This window comes from Anolis sagrei, chromosome 6 (assembly GCF_037176765.1).
Source record: "Anolis sagrei isolate rAnoSag1 chromosome 6, rAnoSag1.mat, whole genome shotgun sequence".
NCBI lineage: Eukaryota > Metazoa > Chordata > Lepidosauria > Squamata > Dactyloidae > Anolis > Anolis sagrei.
Window position 1 is genome coordinate 94493530 of NC_090026.1, and position 19674 is coordinate 94513203.

The window sequence follows — 19674 nt, forward strand, 5'->3', positions numbered from 1 at the left end:
ACTTTTGAAGACTTTAAAAGTGTATTGTCGAAGACTTTCATGGCCGGAAGCACTGGGTTGTTGTGAACTTTCCAGGCTGTATGGCCATGTTTCAGAAGCATTCTCTCCTGACGTTTCGCCTGCATCTATGGCACGCATCCCCAGAGGTTGTGAGGCGTGTAGGAAACTTTGTTTGTATATCTATGAGAGAAAGAACTCTTATCTGTTTGAGGTAGGTTTGTTTCAATTGGTCACCTTGATTAGCATTTAATGGCCTAGCAGTTTCAAGGTTTGGCTTCTTACTGCCTGGGGGGATCCTTTGTTGCGAGGTAGAATCATAGAATCATAGAGTTGGAAGAGACCTCATGGGCCATCCAGTCCAACCCCCTGCCAAGAAGCAGGAATATTGCATTCAAATCACCCCTGACAGATGGCCATCCAGCCTCTGTTTAAAAGCTTCTAAAGAAGGACCCTCCACCACACTCCGGGGCAGTGAGTTCCACTGCTGAACGGCTCTCACAGTCAGGAAGTTCTTCCTCGTGTTCAGATGGTGATTAGTTAGCCCTGATTTATTCTTGTCTGAACTTTCCCCGTTTGTGAGTGTTGTTCTTTATTTACTGTTATGACTTTTGAGTTCTTAAATACAGGTAGCCAAATTTATTTATTTCCAATATTTATACCCCACCCTTCTCACCCCCGAGGGGAGACTCAGGACGCTCCCAAAAACACCATATGGTGTCATCATAATAAAACAACCAACAATACATTAAAATATTAAAACAGTAATTAAAACAATTGATTAGCACATGCCTAAAACCCAGTCCCGGTCAAATCATTGCCATAAGTGTTAAAATCTTCTTTTACTTGTTGCTCACTAATCGAACGCTTGATCCCAAAGCCAGGTCTTGATTTTTCTTCTAAAAGACAGGAGGGAGGTGGCCATTCTAATATCTATGGGGAGAGCATTCCACAGGAGGGGGGCCACTGATGAGAAGGCCATGTCGCTCGTCCCCACCAATCGTGTTTGTGATGTCAGTAGGGTTGAGAGCAGGACCTCTCTCCTCTTCATTTTCATGGTTTCTTCTTTTCTGTTGAATTCACACCTATCTCAAACAGACAAGAGTTCTTTCTCCCACCCTAGACATTATTCCACAGATATATAAACCCTATTTTCCTAGTTTCCAACAGACCTCACAATCTCTGAGCATGCCTGCCATAGATGTGGGTGAAACATCAGGAGAGAATGCTTCTGGAACATAGCCATACAGCCTGGGAAACTCACAACAATCCACTTTAAAAGTGGGTGAGAGCACCTGGACACGGACATCCCTCTTTGAAAATAATGAATTGTAGTTTGAAATACAAGGTTGGCTTTGGAAAACCTAGATTTCAGCTTTCACTCTGATACAGGTTTCTTCTTGGAATAGCTATTCATCATGCAGGGTTACAAGATCGAAGTTGGGATTGTATTGATTTCTGCTTGAAAAATGAAGTCTCCTTTTTTGCAATGGCCCAGATAATTATTTTTGAAAGTTTTGATAGCTTAACCAAAAGTTTCTGAATAAGAAGTGCTGCATACTCACATATATGGAATTATAGTCCTGATTCTGTAGGATCCCTTTCCACCTTCATCATACTTATAAACAGAATTCTTATACATATGTGTGTATATGTGTGTACGAACATACATGCATACACACACATACATGCAATGTATGTGTGTTTATAGATCCTGCATGTGCAAACATGCATGCATACACACACACATTGGATCTATACATTTTAATGCTTTTAGCTTCTAATTTAATTATGTGGTAATTGTGTTGTTGAAGGTTTTCATGGCTGGAATTGCTGGGTTGCTGTGATTTTTCCGGGCTGTATGGCCATGTTCCAGAAGCATTCTCTCCTGACATTTCACCCACATCTATGGCAGGCATCCTCAGAAGTTGAGAGGGGTATGTTGGAAACTAGACAAGTGAGGTTTATATATCTGTGGAATGCCAAAGGCTGGAGAAAGAACTCTTGTCTGTTTGAGGCAGGTGTGAATGTTGCAATTGGCCATCTGGATTAGCGTTTAATAACCTTGCAGCTTGAGGCCTGGCTGCTTCTCGCCTGGGGGAATCCTTTGTTCGAAGGTGTTAGCTGGCCCTGATTGTTTACTGCCTGGAACTTTCTTGCTTTCTGAGTGTTCTTCTTTATTTACTGTCCTGATTTTAGAGTTTTTTAAATACTGGTAGCCAGATTTTGTTCATTTTCACGGTTTCCTCCTTTTTATTGAAATTGTTCACATGCTGGACCACTCTAACAGCCATCATGTCAGAGTACACAGAGAAACCATTGGAACCACAACCATGCGGACAATTTCATTAATATAAAATTGCCTCTTTTATTGGAAACCACCCTGAGTCTCCCAGGGGAGATAGGGCAGGTTACAAATAAAGTGTTGTTGTTGTTATATAGGAACCACAAACACACACACATAAAGGATTTCTCAAGGACAGTTTACTAAAAACTTAAAATGTCTTTAGGCTATTGTTTTAGGCTATTGTAGTGCCCTTGCCCAGTTAAGAGACCCTTTCATACTACAAAATTATAGTGCTATTATTTTAATTTAATTGCCACCATTCCATCCAAAGGAACCCTGGAATTTGCAGTCTGGGGAGCAGTGCAATTGGGTCCATCATTTGGAATTTAGTTGAAGAACCTTAGTACCTTACCAAACTATAAATCCCAGGATTGCTTAGGATGCTATCATGGCAGGTAAAGTGAAATCACAGAACTATGATTTTGTAGTAGGAGGCTTCAAATAGTCAGTGGTCTTTCCAGACATAAGGGAGTAATTTCTTGAGTAAATCTTCAAATATGATAAGAGCATTATTCTAAAAAGTATAAAGTAGTATATTGAATGTGTGTCCCAAGAATTTCATAGAGCTTTTTTAGGTAAGGAATATGTTCATATTAAACTTATTCTAGGACTGAGGTTGAAAGATCATATCTATTATATATACTACAACTTATTATATAGTACTATATATTATATAATACTAATAGTATAATATACTGATGGTGTAATATATATATATATATATATATATATATATATATTGGTATAATAATATAATACAATATATTAATGATATATATTAATGTTGTGCTATGCTAATAGTGTTATATATTTTATATACATATGATATTGATAATATAATATAAAACAATACAAAACTAATAATAATACAATATAATAGATAATAATGTTGTAATATAGTAATACTATGGGGCCGTGGTGATGCAACGGGCTAAACTGCTAAGCTGCAGAACTTGCTGACCGATAGGTCAGTGGTTTGATTCCGTGGATGCAGTGAGCTGCTGTTAGCCCTAGCTTCTGTCAACCTAGCAGTTCGAAAACATGTAAATGTGAGTAGATCAATATGTACTGTTTGGATGGGAAAGTAATAGCACTCTATGTAGTCATGCCAGCCACATGACCTAGGAGGCATCTGTGGACAATGCCGGCTCTTCGGCTTAGAAATGGTGATGAGCACTATCCCCTAGAGTTGGACTTGACTAGACTTAATGTTAAGGAGAAACCTTTACCTTCACCTATAATAATACTATTATATTAAATAGAATTACTACTGATAATATATAATAATATACAATGACATACTGTTTTTAATTGTATATTTGTATATTTTAAATTGTAATGTTTTGGATTGTGAGCCATATGGAGAGATAAAATGGGAAATAAATAAATAAATAAAAATAAAATCTGGGTTCAAATCCATATCTGTCCATGAAAAAGCGGTGGTGGTGGTGGTGGTGGTGGGGAGAGAAAATATAGCTGAACCATTAATACATTATCACTTTGGACTACATCCAAGAAGTAAATTTATATCTACAAAAGCTTGTGCACAAATAAAACCAGTTAGTGTTACAAATGTCACCTTGAATCTTTAAATCAGGAGAAAGTTGAGATAAAAATAAAGTAAACAAAACAAAAATAATTTCCCCTTCCTACTTCTTTTGCTGTAAGAGATTATCACAGCTGCTTCTTTAGAAATAATAATATTTGCTCATGACACTCATTGGATGATCTTGGATTACTTTCTTAATCCGGAGTTTAACCCTTCCTCATAGGATTTTTGTGAGAATAAATGTGTGGTGAGGCTGGAAAGGATGATGAAAATTATAAAGCTGTGAAATTACAAACAAACAGCATCAGAAGATACAGAATTGTTCAAGGAAGTTAAAATGGGATGCTTTGTTTCTTTAGATAATATGCTGTTTGCCTGTGGTTGCATTCTCTTAGCCATGTCTTCTTAATACAGTATTCTATGAACTGTGTAATTTTTCAAGGTAAATATGCCCTATCCATGTTATGGAATTAGTACTCAGCCCTGGGTGAATAAGTCTTACATTTACTATATTGCTCTTTAAATAATCAATCTCTAAATGGAAATATTCAAATATGCATCTCACTCATGTCCATACCTTTCACTGGAGACTTGTGAGTCTATTGTTCTCATCACACTAGACAATTGTAGCTGGAGAATTCTGAACTGTTCTGGCTCCATTCGATGAAATGTTGGATTTGTGTATGTGTATGAACGCAGTTGTCCTGCTTCTTGGCAGAGGGTTGGACTGGATGGCCCACAAGGTCTCTTCCATCTCTATGATTCTAGGTGTGTGTGTGTGTGTGTGTGTATATATATATATGTATATATATATGGGGCTATGGTAGCACAGCGGGTTAAACTGCTAAGCTGCAGATCTTGCTGATCAGAGGGTTGGCGGTTCGAATCCACAGATGGGGTGAGCTCCCATTGTTAGTCCCAGCTTCTGCCAACCTAGCAGTCTGAAAACATGCAAATGTGAGTAGATCAATAGGTACCTCTCTGGCGGGAAGGTAACTGCACAATATGCAGTCATGCCGGTCACATGATTTTGGAGGTGTCTACGGACAACGCTGGCTCTTTGACTTAGAAATGGAGATGAGCACCACCCCTCAGAGTCAGACACAACTAGACTTAATATCAAGGGGAATCCTTTACCTTTTATGTATATACATGGATGGGCTGAGATTTACCATCTAGAGAGCTCTTGTGCTTAGTTCAGGGAAGCAAACGATGTAGAACAGTGCTACTAAAATTCTATGGACTCGTGGCAGTTCCATGAACCATCAACTGCTAGTCCCTGTGGGTTTCCATGAAGGAAATAAGCTATTGTAGCCAATGGGTGCAACTATGGTAATGGTCCCCACAAAACAGGGTAAATAGAAATCCCTCATATCAGACAGTCTGAGAAGCACTGGACTTGTCTTACAGAGAATTAGGAAATACTTTACCAAAATCCCTGGATTCCATGAAATGACAAAGTGCTATCAGACTGCTATAATTATGCAATGCGAATACATCCTATATGTCATGATAGTGCATCTGATGAGTGGGTTGAACATCTCCCTTGGGTACCCTCTTGCAGCTTTATTACTGCACCAAAGGCAAAACCAAACTCTACATCCGACACCCTTCACATCACAAAATTATAATGCTGTATTCTGCTTTAATTGTCATGATTCCAGCCTATGGAATCCTGGGATTTGTAGTTTAGGGAGGAGGTATTTAGAGCTTTCAGCCAGAAAGTTCAGTGTCTCATCAAACTACAGACTCCAGGATTGTACAGAACGCAGCCAGGGCTGGTATAGTGGAATCATGGTGCCATTATTGTGCTTTGGAGCCCTCAGTGGCACAATGGGTTAAACCCTTATTCTGGCAGGACTGCTGACCAACAGGTCAGCAGTTCGAATCCAGAGAGAGCGGGTTGAGCTCTCTCTGTCAGCTCCAGCTCCCCATGTGGAGACATGAGAAAAGCCTCCCACTAGGATGGTAAAACATCAAACATCCAGGTATCCCTTGAGCAACGTCTTTGCGGAAGGCCAATTCTCTCACGCCAGAAGCGACTTGCAGTTTCTCAAGACACTCCTGAGATGAAAAAAAAATATGGTGTGTTGTGAAGGAACATCTAGTTTAGAAAAAGAACTTTTGTCAAACAGTCCATGGGGTTCTGCATCCTATTTAAACACTGGGTTAGTGCTCTTGATGCTATTCAGAGGTGGTAATACACCACTTTTTGGGATAAAAACCCCAAGAGTGATCTTGAGAGGTGCCAAAAACCATGTGGCCCCATGTTTTGTAAGGCATATAGTATGAAGTACAAAACATGAAACAAATTAATTGCTAAACATTACTTCACAATGTTAGTGTAAACTTGCAGTTTCACTTGGAGAATATGAGTTAATGAATTGGTATGAAGATACATGAGTGATTCAGCAAATGAAAACAAATTTACACATTACAAAACATAAATTACTCACAGGGCTGATTGAAGCAATGTGCAGTTTAAGAAATGAAAGCTGTTCTTTCTAAATGTCCTGACTTGGGGGAAAGTTCCACTTAACTTGAAGAGACTTGCCTTTGAGTGCTTAAGACTATTGAAAAACTACCACTGTTTATGTGAAGGAAAGCCCCATTTCTGTTACACTAGCACATAATAACAAAAGCAAACTTTTTGAAATAGTTTCATTCCAAGCACACTAAATAAAACATTCCTTAACTGATGGATTTTATTTTATTTAGTGTGCTTTGAATGAAACAATTTCGAAAGTTTGCTTTTGTTATTATGTGCTTGATAGTGTGATGAAGGTTGTCATTTCCAACAGAATTAACTAAATTTATACATTGTCAATGTGTTCAAAAGTATAATTGATGTGGTTGTCTTATTATTTATTTAAGGTTGTTATTAAGCCTCTTCAAGAAAATGGTTGACAAAAGAGATGAGTGAAAAAATTCATGTAAGCTATCATACGCAGTTCTTGCTGTGGTTTGTGTGGAGCCCCGCCTTCTAATACAAATGGCTGTGTGTTCATTCATCATCCTTATACTGTTTCTGATTAGTAGTCTGGGAAGCTTGCTGCTTTTTCCTTTAATGCTTTTATTTCATCCTGATAGTTGTAAAGTATTCTTTCTTAATAAGCCAAATCAAAGAGCCCAAATGGGATTATATTATCAATTTATAAATGGTAATAGACACTAAAACCTTGGCATTTAAAAACCATTTTGCACTTTATATCTGTGACTGACTGTGTGGTGCACTCAGTAGACATCCTCATTAAATTGTGCATTAATATGTTTGAATTTTCAGAGCTTTGGCTTAATTCCTAGATGTTCGGTATCTGTATGGCATCTGAGCTGGTTTCTTTCCAATGTGTGTTAATTTGCATTTTACCTGTAGCAGATCAAATTATCTTCTCTGCAACGCTTCATTATCCCTAAACCTTTATCATCCTACCAAACTTCTCGGTAACAGTGCAGTTTCAATCTTTGAAACCCAAACCTTCTCTGGAAATAAATCACCTAAACTCTTCAGTGTGTTCGAGAACCTTTCAGGATGGCATCCTTTGGGCTGTCCTTTCTAAAGTAGAGCCATTGAATAAGTTCAATTCTCAAACATTTTGACTCTTCATTTAACCATAGATTAACTGAGTATGATCTAACTGGGACTAGAAAGAATATCTGAACTACTTTGCCTTCCATTTGAGAGTCACACTTTGTCAGAATTGTTAGATTGTGTGTGTGTGTCAGGAGTGACTTGAGAAACTGCAAGTTACTTCTGATTTGAGAGAATTGGCCGTCTGCAAGGAGATTGCATAGGGGACTTCCAGATGTTTTGATGTTTTACCATCCTTGTGGGAAGCTTCTCTCATGTCCCCACATGAGGAGCTGGAGCTGACAGAGGGAGCTCATCCACACTCTCCCCGGATTTGAACCTCTGACCTGGCGGTCTTCAGTCCTGTCAGCACAAGGGTTTAACCCATTGTGCCACTGGGGGTGCAATGGGTTTGATTATGGATTTGGTTAATGGTTTGATTACTTCTAGCCATACAGTTACATTAAAAGTATATAGTCATCCTTCTACATTTGCAGTTTTGACTACCCCATATTTGATTATTCATGGATTTGATTTAGTATTTTCTCTCTTGGAATCTCAAGGTCAGGGGCCCTCCATTTTTTAAAGCCAAGGGCCAGTTTACAGTCCCTCAGACTATGCCGGATTATAGTTTGAAAAAAAACCCCAAACACAAACAAATTCCTATGCACACTGCACAACTCTTATTTGTAATGTAAAAAATAAATAACTGAAAGAAAAATACAATATTTTAAATGAAGGACAATTTTGAACAACATAAATTTTTCAGTATTTAAGTGAGAAGTGTGGGTCTGCTTTTGTCTGATGAGATAGTCAAGTTCAATAGGGTTGGTGTTTTTGTGTGTCTTCAAATAGTTTCAGACTATAAAGTTTAGGGGATAGGCCAGGTAAATAAAACAGGCCATGCCTGTTTTATTTCTGATTGAGCTTTATCAAAATATAATACATTTCATGTATATATAGTGATGTGAATTCCTTGAAAGTCCATGACAGTTCTTAGTATTACTAGTTAGATGGATTAATGAAGGTATTCTTTTGGACAGTTTCTCTTCAGTACTAAAGCCAAGTTGTCCTCTAAGGGGAATAAGGGTCAAATTAGATCTTGTTTGTTATGTGGCAGAACTATAGAACAAATATGAATGGCCAGCGTTTTCATTTGGCAAGATATGATGCTTCCCAGAAGTATTTATCAACATCCTTTCTTAAGGAAAATCTTGTGAATTAAAAGTAGCATAGTTTTTCTTTTTACAAATGAACAAACTTAAGCCACAAACCTCTGGTGTGTATTTTTCCAGTTCAGTGTGGTCAGTTCTTTCTTCATCGGAAGCTTATGCGGTACTTTCATTGCAAAACCGTACTCTTCAGAGTTTCACAGTGATGCAATACAATTAAAATTTGCTCCCAGGCAAATTGTCTGCCAGTTTTTTGCTCTCTGTAAACCAGATGGTACAAGTAAGAACTGAACATGCACTCTATGACTGCAATTATGATCGAATTAGACGTGGTTCTCACCTAGTGAACATTACTCCTCATTTTTCATTATTATGACAAAGTTAATTAAAGCCAATGTGTTGCATAAAGATAATTGCTTCATTTTCTAGAGACAAACCATAGATATATGTAGCGCAGAGACATAACCAGTTCTGAACTGCATGAGGTATGCTTGTTTCATTTTGAGAAATATTTTTTTTCTTTTGACCTTAAAAAGAGCAGTAAATGGGTACCATCCGCAGGTAGCTGCACTGCTTCAGTCCACTTATAGTAGCTCCCCCCTGCCCAAAAAGAAACACCAACCTCAAATTATATTCATATCCATAATGGATATGAATATAATTTGATATGAATGGATTACTATTTTTGTTTCTCATCCTGTCCATGGGATAAACATCATAGCTCAATATGTGGGTGTCCAGCGTATTTGTGGTGGCAGACCTAAGACCCTTAATGCCACCAGATCAAATTGGAACTAGGAAGGTAGGCAGGGTCAGCCTTAGTTAGTAATTCGATAAGAGATCACTGACAAAATCATCTCTAAGTCTTCTTTGCTTAAAAAAAAATCATGGGGTCAAGTGATTTGAAGGCTCAAACAACTGCACCCAGCCACTACCACTCATCTTTCAATGTCTTGAAAGTTGCCAGTTCAAGAACATTGTTGCAAACAAACATGGCAGCTATGAGCCCACTGCTGTCACTGGTAGTAAGGGAAGGGATCCCAGTAAGGGAGGCAAGAAAGCAGGGTTTTATAGTCACATGTGGTAGGAAAGTGAGGCATGAGGGAGACATCAAATGAAGTGGGAGAATTCCTGGCAATGGTGCAGATATTTCCCCTCCTGGCATTCTGCCATCCAAAGAACATTCCTCGTTTTGCATAATGGAAGTTGTGACCTTCTGCCAGAGCGTCTGCGGTGGAATCCTGGTTGTGGAATGGCCTTCCTTTAAAGCAGCAATTCCCAAACTGCTCCACAGTACCCTAGGGTTCCACAAAAACATCACAATTTTTAAATTTAAAGCAGATTTCTAAAATAAAACTACACGAGGCTAACTATTTCACTGTCTCTAATGTGAAGGAAAGGGAGGAGCATGTTATCTCCAAATGTCTACTCACCAATGGAAGTCGTTTTTATAGCCTGGCATCTCCAACAGATTCTCCAACTCTCCAGTGAAAGTACACAGAATTTGTGAGAAAGTTTCAACATACTTGCTAGAGTGATTTTGGTTTTTCTATCAACAACCACAGGGTTCTTTGTCTTATAAATGCTAGCCTACCACTATTCCATTCAGTTCAGTTCAGGGCAATCTCACATTTCTGGCTATATTTAAAATACCTTTGCTTTATTTAACCTAGTACATAACCTAGTACGTTATGCAAAGCACTTTGGCAATAGAAGTAGAAGAAAGAAGGAAGAATTTTGTGGATTCACAGTGCTTAGTAAAAACCAGAAATAGTTATGAATACAAATGTCTTCTGAAGGATTCCGTGACTGAAAAGGTGGTTCACATTGGGAACCATTGCGTTAATGGGCCAGTTGGCACAGACACTGGTTCAATTGGGTAGCAAGTAAAAATATGGCTACTTATTGAAACCTTTTGGGTATAATTGCTTTTGTCCAAATTTGCCCATATGAATGGGCTTAAGTGAGCTTAACCTATTTTAACCTGGTCTCTCAAATCATTCAGTATGTTTTCCGTCCATTCAAGTTTTACATTCTTTTACATTGGTTAAACCACTTTTATTGTCAGTACAACCTTGACACCTGGCAGGATCAAAATAAATCTTTTTAAAATTAAACATCTCACTTCCCCCCCAATCTCATACACACACTAACATATATCCGCATACATTTGTTAACTGTGTATCTGTTGTCTGAACAAGGTTAGTACTTCGATTCATCTAGCTCAAGCATTGAACTCTGATCGGTAATGTAACATTTTTGGAAAACTGACATGCAAGTGAAATGGGAAAAAGCCAAATCCAAGTTGTGAAATTTTAGCAAGTGGGGAATATGGTCTCCAGTAACAAGAATCATCTCCTCAAAGTAGGAGGCTTGTTAGAGTTTTATGAATCATGAACACACAGGTTGTTTCTCTAGCTTTTAGGTTCTCGCACCTTTTACAAAGAGATACCCACTTTAGTCTCTATCTATCAGTACACAATGGAAAAAGAGATGTGGGAATGAAGCAATGAAGCATCATTTTTTACATAAACTGGCTTATTTTGGCACACATCAATACCCAAAAGATTCTATACAATCTTAAATTTGAAGGTTTAACAGGAAAGAGGCTGAGCACATAAAAGCAGAGCCAGCTCATGCTGACTTGTCCATTTTTGTGAAAACAAATTCACTCTCTATAAAGGCTTTGAGAGATTTACAGTTTGCTGGCATTTAAGATACCAAGCTTCAGCACACCTCTTCAATTTATTAAGAGGCCATGATTTTAGCTCCAATGAAAAACAATAATGGCTTTTCAAATCTAAAACAATCAGTGATCTGCAGCAAAATACTATTTCCTAAACATCCTGAAATGACTCATAGACAGAAAAGATGAGAAAGATGGATGGAGTGTGACTGGGTATGTGTGTTAAGTTATTTGTACTTTAAACTGTTGCAGGAGAGGGACCTCATTGCAAAAAACAAAAACAAAAAGCAAACCCCTCAGCAAGTTGAGTTTCTCATTTAGCTATACAGTTATGGTTACAACTTTGCACTTATCCCATTCCCTTGTCTATTGTCTACAGTCTGGCCATGTCTTACAGTAGCTTACTGCCGTTTGGTTGATGAGCGTTGTTATTTGAGTTTTAAGTTGTTGTTTTATATGCCTGCATATTTTGTTCAATTGTATTTTATTTTGTGTTTTATTTCATGTTTTGTTTTTAGGCTGTGTGTAAATCATCTCAAATCCCTTTGGGGAGATGGTGATGGAATCCAAGAATAAAGTTGTTGTTGTTGTTGTTGTTGTTGTTGTTGTTGTTGTTATATTTATCTCTCTTACATTCACTGGGGTTAGGAATAAAGGATCCCCATGAAAATGATAAAGTGCAAAGAAAAGAATTGCTATATTTTTTTACCTGAGAAAGCATGTTGTCCAGCACAACGTTATGGTCAACTTTCACTCAAAACTAACTGTAGAATCACATTGAAGAACCTAGAGATTTGCAGAGAGGTGGTCTCTCTCAAAATCTCTAGAATAGATCCTCCAGCACGCCCAGAGGAAGTTGAACACAGTCACATTGATAGACCTAGAAATTCCTAGAGGGGATAATTTTAATCAAATGCTTGAATAATTAAATCCGCAAAAGTCAAAACTGCACGTGTGGACAGACAATTGTACAATGGGCCCTTGGTATCAACTAGGGTTTGGTTCCATGACTCCTCTGAGAATACCAAAATCCATGGAGGTTCAGATCCCATTTTAAAGGAACAGATCATCTTTTTTAAAAATGATCTTCAGAATTGGAAGGGAGAAAGGGCCATCTAGTTCAGCCCCTTGCCATATAGGAAAATACAACTAACGGCAAGGTAAAGGTTTTCCCCTGATGTTAAGTCTAGTCGTGTCCAACTCTGGGGTGTGGTGCTCATCTCCATTTCTAAGCTGAATAGCCAGCGTTGTCTGTAGATGCCTCCAAGGTCATGTGGCCAGCATGACTGCACGGAGCGCCATTACATTCCCGCCAGAGTGGTACCTATTGATCTACTCACATTTGCATGTTTTTGAACTGCTAGGGTGGCAGAAGCTGGGGCTAACAGCGGTACTCACACCACTCCCCAGATTCGAACCTGCAACCTTTCTAGTCAGCAAGTTCAGCAGCTCAGCAATTTAAACCACTGCATCTATGGGGGCTCCAACTAAAGTCCTCTAGGAAGATAGGCATCCAACTTCTGTTTAACAATTTCCAAGGAAGAAGAGTCCGCCACCTTCTGAGGCAATCTGTTCCAGTGTTAGATAGCTCACAACACCATGTTTAGGTGTAATCTTTTTTTTTGTACAATGTTTGAATCTATTCATCCCTCTTCTAGTCTCTGGAGCAGGAGAAAACAAGCTTCTCCTCTTCTGTAGAGACACTCCCTCATTTTCTTTGCTCTATGAACATAAAGTTGATTAAGAAGGTTGGGAAAAGGAAGGGAGAGGAATCCACAGTTGCAAATAGTTTTCCTTGGACCCAGTCCAATGAAAACTAATTCACACGTTTTAGAGACAATAATGGAAGAGTTGTGATGTAGCAGAATATAGAACTACTCCTATATCCATTAATTTGATATCCATAGTTTTACTTACTCAGCCTCTGGAAAACATTTCCCAGAAGGGTCTCCATGTTCTCCAGTATGATTCTATGTCATGCTTCCAGCCCAGTTATAGTAAAAATACTGGTTTTCAAATATCCATATGGTTTGAGTGTTATTGTGCATGGATATTGTACATAGTAGCACTTGAAGCTGCTGGTGTGAAAAAAATGCTACTCTCAGCACAAAAATACCAACAGCAACCAGTGTAACAAAGGGTGGGCAATTTGTGGCCCTTCAGATGTTGGACTGCATTCTGCAACAGAGGAGTGTTAGAACAACAAAAATAAAATGGAAGAAGAACAATTTTTCTCATTGTGCTTTTTAAGTATTTGTTTTTAAGCATTTCCAGAGGTATGTTTAATAATGAGGAGTATTTTACAGTCCATTCATCTTCTCAGAAGTCTAACACCTTATTTTTCTGTGCTTATCTCGGGGGCTACCAGTTCCTTCTTGGTGCAAGACTTCTGTATTTTGAGCCTGCTTTTAGTATTCATCCCTTTAATTTGTAAGCTATAAAAGCTAAGCTGTCTTTATCAAGATCATGAGATGTTGCCTTTGCTACATCAGCAACAATGCCATTATCTTTCCTGAACAATATTTGTGTTGCATGTTCAACCCCGCGCAGATCTCACAGACAGTACAGCATTTTATAAAATGGTATTCTCCTCTCTTCTCTGTCATTAGGAATCATTAGGGTATATTAAATGAGCCTTTTGTTTCTCAGTATCCTGCAATTTTGTGCAGTTGGTGATCAGATTTCATCTCCCGCTTCACCCTATCCTCACCCCACTATTAGCCTCCATCATTTCTACTGGAAACAAACTAGTATTTTCTAAACAACAGCAAAATACAGTCCTTGATGTTTTGTTGTGCTAGATAGCTCTAAATATACTCTACAGATCTGATCAGAAAAAAATCTCTTTTTTTGGTTGATGTTTCCTCATATCTCCCAACCAGCAGGGCCAGTGGCTGGAGCCCTCTGCAAGTTACTGTCCAAAAATGTACATTTTAAAAGCTCCTTTCTAGACCATGAGGTTCTGTTTTCAATGCTACATTTATATGGCAATTGGGTTTTCTATTTTTAGACATCCCCTCTTTTAAATATGTTCTAGTTTCTTTGGGTAGCAGCCTCCATTTGTGTCAGTTTTCTGATTTTATTCTATAACACCTTGAGGGATTTTACAGCAGTGGTGTTGAAGCCTTTGGCAGTAACTAGCTGAACTGTTTTAATAATGTCACAGAGGGACAGACAGTCAGAGACTCTTTGGGCTGCCATTGGCTGCGTGTTCTAGATCCTAAATGTCTCCCACCATGAGAAAACATTTTTTTCACTTCCCCACGTTTGACAGCAACTTTGTGATCCCAACGGTACCCATCAAAATGGAAACTCTAGGACTTCTCTTTCAGAAAAAAAAAGAACATTTTCCAAGTTACTGTTGTTTCATGTATTTTCTATATTTGCTCATTTGAGTTACTTCTTTTGTCAAGACCAGGTGTTGATATAAATCAAACCTTCCCAAATTTGAAAAATATATGGAAAACATAAAGATGGATCAACTGATTTTTAAACCTGGATGGCACAAACAAGCATTTAAAGAGCTGCTATTTTAAAAGTCCCAAAGTGACTAGACCATAAATCGAGACTGAGCTTGCTTCCTGAGATAAATGCTTTAAAATGTCAAAGTATCTTTGCCTGGAAATTGCTTTAAGAAGTGCAGCATTCAAATACTTGAATAGTGTTAAAGGTCTGTGTCATCCAAAGCAGATTTAAGACCCATATATTACTCTTACAAGGCTTTGTGCCTTGGCCTCCCATAAAAGCATTAGCTAAGTGAGCTGGCTGCTTTGTCATTTTAATGGAGAAGAGAAGAAAGTTGTTGTGCCGTCAAGAAATATGGAGTGCACACATAGACAAAAAACACAGAGGCTTTTGGTTCTGTTTTTGCTTTCCTTAAATAAATGTACTTGTACATCCATCTTGAAACATCATGTGGCTGCTATAAGATCCTTTGAAAGTTACCATCAATTTAAGCAAATCACAGGACAGTAAGATGCAGAATTACCATAACAGTGAATCTACTAATAAAATGCAGATAGTATAATAAACATTGAGAACCAGCATGTTGTAGTGGCTTGAGGATTGAACTATGATTCTGAAGACTGTTGTTAGATTCTAGCTTGGAAATGGAAACTCACTGGGTGGACTTGGTTGAGCCATACAATCTCAGCTCCAGAGAACTCCGTCACAGGATTGCCTTAGAATCATAGAATCAAAGAGTTGGAAGAGACCTCATGGGCCATCCAGTCCAACCCCCTGCCAAGAAGCAGGAATGTTGCATTCAAATAACCCCTGACAGATGGCCATCCAGCCTCTGTTTAAAAGCTTCCAAAGAAGGAGCCTCCACCACACTCCGGGGCAGAGAGTGCTGAACGGCTCTCACAGTCAGGAAGTTCTTCCTCGTGTTCAGATGGAATCTCCTCTCTTGTAGTTTGAAGCCATTGTTCCACATCCTAGTCTCCAAGGAAGCAGAAAACAAGCTTGCTCCCTCCTCCCTGTGGCTTCCTCTCACATATTTATACATGGCTATCATATCTCCTCTCAGCCTTCTCTTCTTCAGGCTAAACATGCCCAGCTCCTTAAGCCGCTCCTCATAGGGCTTGTTTTCCAGACCCTTGATCATTTTAGTCGCCCTCCTCTGGACACATTCCAGCTTGTCAATATCTCTCTTGAATTGTGGTGCCCAGAATTGGACACAATATTCCAGGTGTGGTCTAACCAAAGCAGAATAGAGGGGTAGCATTACTTCCCTAGATCTAGACACTATGCTCCTATTGATGCAGGCCAAAATTCCATTGGCTTTTTTTGCCACCACATCACATTGTTGGCTCATGTTTAACTTGTTGTCCACAAGGACTCCAAGATCTTTTTCACACATACTGCTCTCGAGCCAGGCGTCCCCCATTTTGTATCTTTGCATTTTGTTTTGTTTTTTTGCCAAAGTGGAGTATCTTGCATTTGTCACTGTTGAACTTCATTTTGTTAGTTTCAGCCCATCTCTCTAATCTGTCAAGATCGTTTTGAATCCTGCTTCTGTCCTCTGGAGTATTGGCTATCCCTCCCAATTTGGTGTCGTCTGCAAACTTGATGATCCTGCCTTCTAACCCTTCATCTAAGTCATTAATAAAGATGTTGAACAGGACCGGGCCCAGGACAGAACCCTGCGGCACTCCACTTGTCACTTCTTTCCAAGATGAAGAGGAAGCATTAGTGAGCACCCTCTGGGTTCGTCCATTTAACCAATTACAGATTCACCTCACCATAGTTTTGCCTAGCCCACATTGGACTAGTTTCCTTGCCAGAAGGTCATGGGGGACCTTGTCGAAGGCCTTACTGAAATCCAGGTACGCCACATCCACGGCATTCCCCGCATCTATCCAGCTTGTAACTCTATCGAAAAAAGAGATCAGATTAGTCTGGCATGACTTGTTTTTGATAAATCCATGTTGACTATTAGTGATGACCGCATTTGTTTCTAAGTGTTTGCAGACCACTTTTCCAGAATCTTGCCTGGTATCGACGTGAGGCTGACCGGACGGTAATTGTTTGGGTCATCCTTTTTTCCCTTCTTGAAGATTGGGACCACATTGGCTCTCCTCCAGTCTGCTGGAACTTCTCCCGTTCTCCAAGAACTCTCAAAGATGATTGCCAATGGTTCCGAAATGACTTCCGCTAGTTCCTTCAGTACTCTTGGGTGTAGTTGATCTGGCCCTGGGGACTTGAACTCATTTAGAGAGGCCAGGCATTCCTGGACGACTTGTTTCCCAATTTGGGGTTGGATGTCCTCTAATCCCTCATCCCTTACGGTTTCCATAAGTTGGAAAGACTAGAAGACATAACAACATCACTCTTGTGCAGTTTGCTTACATTGAAGGTAATTGCTAGAAGTTCATTGAATGCTTCCTTTGAGTGCCTGTTGGTCAGAAACCTTGATGTGGGTTTCTTCCTTGGCTCCTACTCATAGTTTATAATTTTTGTGTCCATGTTGTGAGATAGGGATGTGAAATGCAACAGTATTAAAATGTTAGCAATAGTTTTGGGCTGTCCATCCCAATATCTTCACCATATGGTGTGCTGGCTAGTGTTGCAACAACAACATCTGGAGGGCTGGGTAGGATTTAGCCCACCCTTGGACTGCACTAACTGGTAAGGGGTCTCCTGATGTCTCAGCCTGGCATTCTTCCAGCTCCAGAGATGTAACAGATTGAATCTGACACCTTCATGCAAATCAACCTCTTTGTCACTGATTTATAAAAGGTGCCATCACTGCAAATACAGTACAATGGTATTTGTTCTGCACATTGGCCTCTTCCCTCTTAAATCAGGGGTGAGCAATGGATGGTGCTGCTGAGATTGCTGACTGCATTTCCAGTCCTACCTGCAAGATTTGCTATGCTGCCTAGGACTGATGAGAATGGCAGTCTGAGTCAGCTGGAAGGCCACAACTTGCCAACCCTTCTATTAAGCTGAAAAAGAAAGCCAAATTGTATATGTGGGAACTTAGAAGAATATTCTGTATTTATATACACCAGGAAAAAATTCAACCTGGATCTGATTGGCTATTTCAGTTTGGGGGTGGATTTCAGGTTTAAGAGTCTAAAAGCACATCCATACTGTAGAATTAATGTAGTTCAACACCACTTTATCACAGCTCAATGCTATGGAATTCTTGGACTTGTCATTTGGTAAGACAACAGCATTTTTTGGCACAGAAGGCTAAAGACCTCATGAAAGTGCACTCTCCATGATTCCATGGTAGTGAGCTATGACAGCTAAAGTGGTGTCAAACTGCATTATTTCTAGATGAACCCTAAATATGATTTATTTATTTATTGTATCAGGAGCAAACCAAACAGTTGTATTGTATTTTAAAAAAAACAAAAAACCTACAAAGTTTGCAAACTTGGCATTTTATTAAATGTCTTTGACCAGTAGCTGGCCACTTGGAGTGCCTCTGGTGTTGTTTTAAGAAGGTCCTCCATTGTGCATGTGGCAGGGCTCAGGTTACATTGTAATAGGTGATCTGTGGTTTGCTCTTCTCCACACTCTCATGTTGTGGACTCCACTTTGTGACCCCGTTTCTTAAGGTTGGCTCTGCATCTTGTGGTGCCAGAGTCAGTCTGTTCAGTGCCTTCCAAGTCACCCAGTTTTCTGTGTGCCCAGGAGGGAGTCTCTCATTTGGTATCAGCCATTGATTGAGGTTTTGGGTTTTAGCCTGCCACTTTTGGATTCTCGCTTGCTGAGGTGTAGATCTTAGAAAACTATTTCTTGATTTAAGTCGTTGGCATGCTGGCTGATATCTGAACAGAGGATGGGCCAGAGATATCACTGCCTTGGTCCTTTCACTATTGGTTGCTACTTCCCAGTGGATGTCAGGTGGTTCAATACCGGCTAAACAGTGTAATTTCTCCAGTGGTGTAAGGCACAGACACCCCGTGATAATGTGGCATGTCGCATTAAGAGCCACATCCACTGTTTTAGCATGGTGATATGTGTTCCACACTGGGCATGCATACTCAGCAGCAGAGTAGCAAAGCACAAGGACAGAAGCCTCCCCACAGGATTGCAAGACATCCGGGCAACCCCTGGGCAATGTCTTCATAGAAGGCTGATTCTCTCACTCCAGAAGCGACCAGAAGTGATTTGCAGCATGCAACCTAAATATAATGTTCCCAAAGATATTAAAATTCAGGTTGCAAAATTTAGAATTTGCATTTTAAATGTGTAAAGAAACTCAGGTTGTTTTTACCTGTGACTCATGTGTGAAGTGCACTGTGTTTTTAAAAAAGTCTAATTCATCAGTTTGTGCCATCCTTATTGTCTGAATTATAAACTGCTTATTTCCCTTCAGTAAGCTATAATAGAATTTACATTAAACACCTTTTCTCATAAGGAGATTAATCTCTGTGTTTATAAGACAGGAAAAGCCAATGTATGAAACGGTCATGATCAAGTGTGCATTTCTTAGCTCCATGACTAATAAGAGAAATAAATGATAGGCCTGTCTCAGTGATGCCTTTGGGATATTTATGAGCCTCTTTTCTAACAGTCTTACTCCCACTGGAGAATCTGGAGTTTATTTACCTAATTTAATATTTCAATTGTAGGTAGAAAAATATTGAAAAATTCTGAGAGTGAATTTGTATGGAGTAGGATGAGTATGGTTTGTTCTGTTTGTTTATGTGCTGGCTGTATGCAAAAAATCTCTATATCTATGCTGTCATTATACTCCCACTCTACAAAATGCACTCTTTTTGTTACTCTGCTCAGGCACTTTTATTTTGATGGCTGTAGAATGTGCCTCATTTAGCAGCTGTTTGTCTGCTTTCTGCTGTGCTGTCCCATTTATTTTGTCTCTGCAGGTGGTTTTTT

The 19674-nt window shown here is 39.3% G+C and overlaps 1 protein-coding gene across 3 annotated transcripts in view; it reads left to right on the plus strand.

The window, feature by feature from the left end:
• The window catches only part of MACC1 (MET transcriptional regulator MACC1), a 49025-nt gene that overhangs the window by 423 nt on the left and 28928 nt on the right, over positions 1 to 19674 (plus strand). Inside the window, exon 2 of one of the 3 annotated variants that reach the window (XM_067470267.1) lies at positions 1812 to 1934. The exons of the other annotated variants lie outside the window; for them this stretch is intronic. The gene's annotated coding sequence lies outside the window, so the exon portion shown is untranslated. The remainder of the gene's footprint in view (positions 1 to 1811; positions 1935 to 19674) is intronic. 3 annotated transcript variants of the gene reach the window in all.